This window comes from Tenrec ecaudatus, chromosome 2 (genome assembly GCF_050624435.1).
Source record: "Tenrec ecaudatus isolate mTenEca1 chromosome 2, mTenEca1.hap1, whole genome shotgun sequence".
Taxonomy (NCBI): domain Eukaryota; kingdom Metazoa; phylum Chordata; class Mammalia; order Afrosoricida; family Tenrecidae; genus Tenrec; species Tenrec ecaudatus.
The window spans coordinates 97877237-97884480 of record NC_134531.1 but is presented as its reverse complement, the minus strand read 5'-3'; positions in this window follow the sequence as shown (position 1 = coordinate 97884480).

Below are 7244 nucleotides of genomic sequence, written 5' to 3'. Positions count from 1 at the left end.
CAACCATTCTCCAATAAATTTCATAATAGAACGATTCATTTCATTCTAGATTTCTCTGTATTTAAGTAGGATTAGTCTTTGGACAGAAGACTCTCTGATGTGAAAGTGTCCTGGGCACGGTAGAACTATTAGTAGTATAGCTGGTCCTTCTCCAACAACTAACTACCCTGCCCCACTCTGTGTGAATTTGATAATACGTGTCCTTTACTGTCTCTGACTCAGTAGCATTATATTCTGCCTCCTTGGTCAGTGTTGTTCTAAGCAGTCAATTACATGAGTTTGCTAGTTTATGAGCAAGCAGCCCACTCCTTGTTTGATTTAATTTCTTATATCAAAATCAAGGAAGAGAATTATGCCTTCTCTGCTAAGGTATTTTCTGGTGATCGGCTCCCGACAAGCACTTTATGGAATAATGCCTTTTGCTCTACCACACATAAGCCATGCTGGAGGTTAAAGAGAAAATTTGATACATGTTTTACTACTACTTAATCTAAAATGTATAAATTGCACAAGAAAACAAATTCATGATTTTACGGTAATAAACCAATTTTTATTATAACCCTAGTTATCCAATCATTTCATATACCTAACTTTAGATTGTTTCAGGCTATATTAAATAAATGACACCCTCCAAAGAGGACCTAGTGTTGTCTCAGCTAATTGGCAAATCTACCTCCAAAAGAGTCCAAGAGTCAACAAACACTTTCTCTTAAATTATTATCCAATATTAATAAGAAAACTATATACTAGGTTATGAGTCATTGTTTTCTTTTGGTAAATGCTCACAATATGAATATTTCCAATTAAACTGCTGTAAAATGATGCAAGTGGTATAATTTTAGAACATTTAAAATAAAACCAGCATATTGGATTGAGTACACATATTTGAATTTAATTTTTTAATTTTGAGTTTAATTTTGGGGTCTGACCCTTCCTTATACATTTCATCATCATCATCCTCATGTTATGACAGTTATAACTCCATCATTATTATTGTTATAGCTATTTTGGTGGAAAGGGGACTCACATTTTGTAACCCCAGTGTCCTCAGCTGAAACATTACAGAATTTTAAAGATAACAAAATAAAATTGGTAAACCGCTAAGGGAATATCAAATAGAAGGGTTTACTATATTTTTTTAGCTAACATAAAAGACTTCCTTGTTTCTCATTTTGGGCCCAAGCTTTCTCCACTGGTGGTGGGAAGAATGCAAATTACCAAGCACTGGTCTTTGACAGGAACTGAACACTCTGAAAGTGTAAGTACTGGGGCATTGTAGCATCCATTTCCCAACTGATCACACATTCAAAGCCAAAGAGGCAGCAGGACATTGGAGCAATTTTAGGTACTGAAGTGAGAAGCCATGTCTTGCTGGACTGACTGGATTTTGACTTGTTGGGATGGTTGGGTCTATGTTACTCTGCCTCTTCTGCAGTCAGTACTCAGTAAATGGTATTCACTATTGAAGGAGACTGAGTGTCCAGATAAATAGAGAAGTAACAACCTGGAAGGGAAAGAGAGCTATGTCCAAAGATACCGTAGTATCAGAGTTTGTTGATTCTCCTCTTAAGAACTGAATGTTCTCCCATCAGCACTTCTTCATTTCCCAACTGCTCAGTGTTTAGCAATCAGAACCTTTCCCCCTTGCTCTGTGCAGGCCAAATTCTGCATTATTTCTACAATCGCTTGGGTTATGTCCTCTGGATTACCACAGCACCCCTTCCTCCAGATCCCCTTCTCCAAAGAATCACCCGAAAACCTGTACAAATTAGAATTATTTTCATAATCATTTCTTTATAGTAGAATTACTTCTCTTTGTTGCTCAGAAATCAGCTTTAGTAAGCTATCAGGGCTCTGCGGAATACGGTGAGAGGCTCGGATCATATTGAAGCCATTTAAATGAAAAAGACTTGCCCAGACCCCGGTGCTTATTTCCTGCCTCGTCTTTCTCACGGGGAAAGGGAGAGAGTCGGGAAAGGAGACTCATCCTAAGCAGATGCTGCCACATCAGATACCACTAAGGCAGAGCGTTCAGAGCCATTGGGGCACGCAGTGCATTGCACAATTAAATCTCTGGTGCCCAGCCGGAGCTGTTCCAGGGCAGCGGTTGTTCACACGTTCACAGATCGTACCCTCGCTGTGACCAGTGTGGGAAGAAAGCACACAGGACAGGAGCAGCAGCAAAGGTGGACAGGGAGGAAGATAAAATTACATTTAATGGGATGAGGTTGAAAAGCACATTTTTTTTGGCTAGGAGAGGAAGGTGTGAGGAAATGATTCACTGCCCTCTGTCACTCTGGGGTTGAAATTGGTTTCAGCAATTCGCTTGTTATTGCTATGTACCAGGAAGGCTTTATTTAGCCTCCCATTTGAGGATTTAAGCCTTTTTTTTTTCATTTAAAACTGACAAGGAGACAATATTAGTTCATGAAAGAATAATATCCACCATATCATCCCTCAAGAACGTTTTGTTGTCCTCCCTTCCCAAACATGCTGGACTTTTGCATTGATTTCCCTTTCTCTCTGCAGGCACGTGAGAGTTTGGGGGGGGGGGGGGCTTCCTGATGTGCCTGAAATTATTTCCCTCATGTGGCGGTGTCGATGGACACACTCGATTCAGAACAGGTTGTCGTGGTTCTGTATGCCTCTCCTCCAGGTTGGTGTTCAGAGGGAGTCTGTTTTATAATTTATCTCTTAAAACGCCCAGTGACTTGAAGGCCAGCAGGATTACAGGGGGAAAAACGTATCTGATGATTTGTGCAGCTGTGTCTGACACCAGATTTCTGTAAGAGGTGCCCTGGTGGCATTTTCTGACCACAAGATTGACACACAGGGGAAAGCTAAACATTTTCTTTTCTAAGGAACTAGTGGAAAACAAACCTGCTTTTCGGATTGCCTTGTCCTTGCTAAAATGTTGGAAACCACCGCATTGCATCATGGCCATAAGAAAAGAAGTGGTTTCAATATCTTAATTTGGAGCTAGTGTTTAAGCAGCTGCAACAGAAAAAGGACTCTCTCCTGACCTTCCAAGTCACTCCAATAACTGATTCTGCTGAGAAATTTCACAATGGTTATTTCCTTTCCTGGTCCAAACAGACATTTCTTGTCTCCAAAATCACTTAAATGAACGTCAAATGGTACTTGCAAGATGAATGATGTGTGTACAAAGAAGCTTCCCTGATGGGGTGCTTTTATATGAGGAAATATGAAAAGATTTCAAAGTGGGGAGATAGAAACTTTAGGTAGGATTTATTGGGGAAAACGCACCTGCACATATTTCTCAAGGCCCCGAGCTCATCGCCATTTAGCAGTTGCAGTATCATTTAGCTTGGCTCTTTCTTTTTTACATGATCTTCTTTGCATTCCTTTGTGGGTTTCATACAACGTGGAGGCCAGCCCTACAAGGGATGAGGAGACAGCCGCTATTCCTCGGGGAAGAGCAGAGACTGTTATAACAGAATTTCCGAGTGTGAGCCAGAGTGCAGAAACGCTAGCCTCCTGGGGACTGTGGGAGGCAAAAACACTTTCCTTATGGTATTATTCAGACCCTAAGTCTAAGGGGAGCAATACCATCAACGTCATGTTACACGTTACAGACAAAACTAATCTTACTTCCCAACAGAAAACAAAAAATTGGGTCCCAATTGATAATATGCTTTCATTTCTTTTCCCCACAAAGAAGTCTTTCTTCTTCTAAACCTACTAGTTATAAGTTGATCTATTTTTAATATGAGAACTTCACAATTTCTCTCTCTATCTACTCACGTGGATAGTTTTTGGTAAAAAGTAAATAACCGAACAAAACCTTTACTTTCTTATTTTAAACAGAGCTTAATTTATTCCTTTTTTGCTTCCCTTAATGATGACTTATTTAGTGAACTATATAATACCTTAATTTACTTTTTATTTCTCTTATTCTACACAATAGAAATTGTAAAGAGTTGAATGCAAATCTCTCAACAAGAACAATTTATTTTCTTTCTATCTCTCTTTATCTCTCCTAATGAGTTGTAAGGTAAGACAGTTCAAAGATAAAAAATTAAATGCAAATAGTATGAAAAGTTTAAGTTTATTTTATTGAATACATGGTTAGCCTAAAAGAGATCAGAAAGTAAGGTAAGGATATAGAACACTACGTGGAAGGGAATTGACTGCTGAGGATAGGGAAAAGGGAAGGAATAGCTACAAAGTAGTGAGAACTGCTTTCCATAAAGCACACAAACCCCCATATCATTGCCCTCTAGATCTGGGGTACACACAGTAAAGCCTTTGCCACCTGGCATTTAAGAGGAAATGAGGCACCAGTGAATGTCAAGTTATGGTCTAATAAAGGCTTAGTTCATGTTGTCTGAGGTGGTAACCTTCTTGCACTTGCCTTATTCATTCTTTAAAGACAGACATAAAAGCATGAACGGACAGTGGTTTATACCTGTAAATCAACATTATTGATAAATAAAATACTCTGTTATCGCAGAGATCGCGCTTCCCACCTGCAACCAGAATCATCACCTGACACAGTCGTCTGACTCACCTCGGCTTCATTTTCCTTTAGCATCCTCAGCAAGGACATCCTTTAAGAATACTACATTCATCTCTGTCTGAGGTCAGGGAAAAGATCAGTACATGTATGTATAAACTAGATTCCTCGGCTTTTACACAGAACCTTGACAAGCTCAGTGAAGACAAGGAATACACACTAGAACCGCTCACTTCTATGTGAGGGCACACATAATGAATTATCTAATTTCCATGTCATTGGCCATGTAAAGCTTGATCTAGACTCCATGTAGTATGGAAAGTAAATACAATTTTAAAAGTAATTATTATGATCTACACAATCTACTGCCTTTGCGTAGTTAAGAAAACATAAATAATTATCTTTCTGGTATTATTTGCTCTCGGCCAAGATCCCTGTGATATAAGCAATAATATTCATGCGTCTACCTCATCTTCTGAATACAGATGGAATGTCTGCCTGTTTCCTATTGCAATTAAAACATATTTTAAGCAAAATTTATTTGCATGAGATATAAAATATATATAGTAATAATCACTTTCTTTTTTATTATGTATCTTTGTAATGAGCACATATATGGATCTCTTCCAGTTCCCCATCCCCCAGGTATCTGTGTCTTCCAAATATCTTGGCATAAATGAGTGAGCACTTCCAGCACTGGACCTGTTTGTCAAGATATTTCCATTAGTATTCCATTAATTTCTAGAGCGTTGCTTCGTAAATACCTGATGTTGCAAATGCCTTCAGTGCCTTGAGGGCAACCTTGACTACTTCCTTCACATCTATCAGTTCTCAATCATGTCATATACTCTCTTCCAAAGAACACAGTTTAAAAACAGACACAAAACCCAAAAAAACCATGGTACCTTTGAATTTCCCTAGCAGGACCAATTGGGACACAGGAAGCTACAGTAGTTTGAGAAAGACAGTCAGGAGCTGTACTGTCTTCCTAGGATTAGGGCATCTCAGGAGGTAAGTCTTAGAGTTTTTCTGAAGTACTTAAAATTTACTGATTCTCCATTGACACTAACCGCTGCTAAAATCTCCTGCCTAAAATTTATTTATCTGATGCATAAATCTGCAACTGCGGGGATGGCAAAGGAAAGGCCCTGCTCTTGCCATATTTCTTGACCATCAATCCCAGATTCAAAAAGAAAGAAGTGTATAGTTTCTCAAATTTGTCTGGGACAAGATTGCCACTTATGGATCTTCTTCACCCCCAAATCATCAGCTTCCAACAAATAATTTAGAAACTTAGAGGACATTGATGATTCTTTGGTTTTGTTCTCAAAAGTTATATTCTAATTATATCCTTTATAGCATGTCGTTTGCTACATCTGGGCTTTCTGCTTCTGTAAAGAATTAGCACGAGACACTCATGGGGCAGGTCTCCTCTGCCAGGTAGGGTTGCTGTGACTTGGAACTGACTCAGTGGCTGCGAGTGAGTTTGCTACCTCTGCTACTGCATATAGTGTTTGTTTGGATTTAAAGGCCATAGGTTGTGACTAAGATGAATGAAATACATTCTATGAAGTGGCTAGAAAATGTTTCAAGATTTTATGAATGTTGCTAACAATAGTAAGATAAAGATACAGTTTGGTTTTGCTCTGGTTAATCCCTGTTGTGCTGATTCACACTTAGGGTTATCACACATATTCAAAGTAGATCTGTTGACCATAGAATTTTCAAGTCAATGGGCTTCAGGAGCAGATAACTAGGTCTGTCTTCCAAGGCACAAGTAAGTGATTGTGAACTGCTACACTTTTGACTAGTGTTGAAAATAATTCAAAATGTCATATAATGAGAGCTGATTTTTATTAGCACATTTTGTCTATGCTGTTTTCCCAGTAATATTTAAAAATAGATAAGGAAATGACATTAATATGAAACATCCTTTGGTCTTTTGTTCTTGTTATGTGGTGTCCAGTCAGCCTGAGTCATAGAGAGCCCTGTACAAAAGAGCAAAGCTCTGCTTGGGCCTGGGTTTCCTAACAATTGTTCTTATGTTTGAACCTATTGTTATAGCCACTGTGTCGGTCCATCCTGCCAAAACTTCCCTCTTGGTGATGGTCCCTCTGCTTCACCAAGCATGAGCTCCTTCTCCAGAGTCAGTCTCTCCTGACAAAAGGGGCTTTGAAGCGGCAGCTCCTTCTCTGTCCTATTTGGGTATTTTCAGGCTGAGGAGCTCACCTTCCAGCAGGCTCTAATTCATTGCTTTCGGTATCTGGCGAGGTTCCGTCACCTTCCTTGCAGTGGGCAGATTGTTTCTTCTTCAGAGTTTCTGATGAAGCCTGTTCACTTTGAGTAATCCTGGTGGTATTTGAAAGTCAAGTTAAATAGCTTCCAACATCACGATTACACGCAAGCCACCACATTATGACAAACTTACAAAGAGAAAGAGAACAGTAGTTAGAAACCATGCGCTTGTTGGTAGAAACAAACATGGAGATGTTAGAATTTTGCAAGACCAGTGACGTCTACATCGCCCTTACTTCTTTTCAACAACAATAAAGGCATAGACTTCTCCAGATGGAATGCACATAAACCAAAATGACTACATCTGTAAGAAGAGACAATGGAGAATCTCAATATCAGCAGCTGAAGTGAGGATTGGCCTGACAGTGGAACAGACCATCAATTGCTCATATGTAATTTCAGGTTGATGTTGAAAATTTAAAATTAATACAATTCTATGAGAGCCAGAATAAGACTTAGGGTATATATGGCC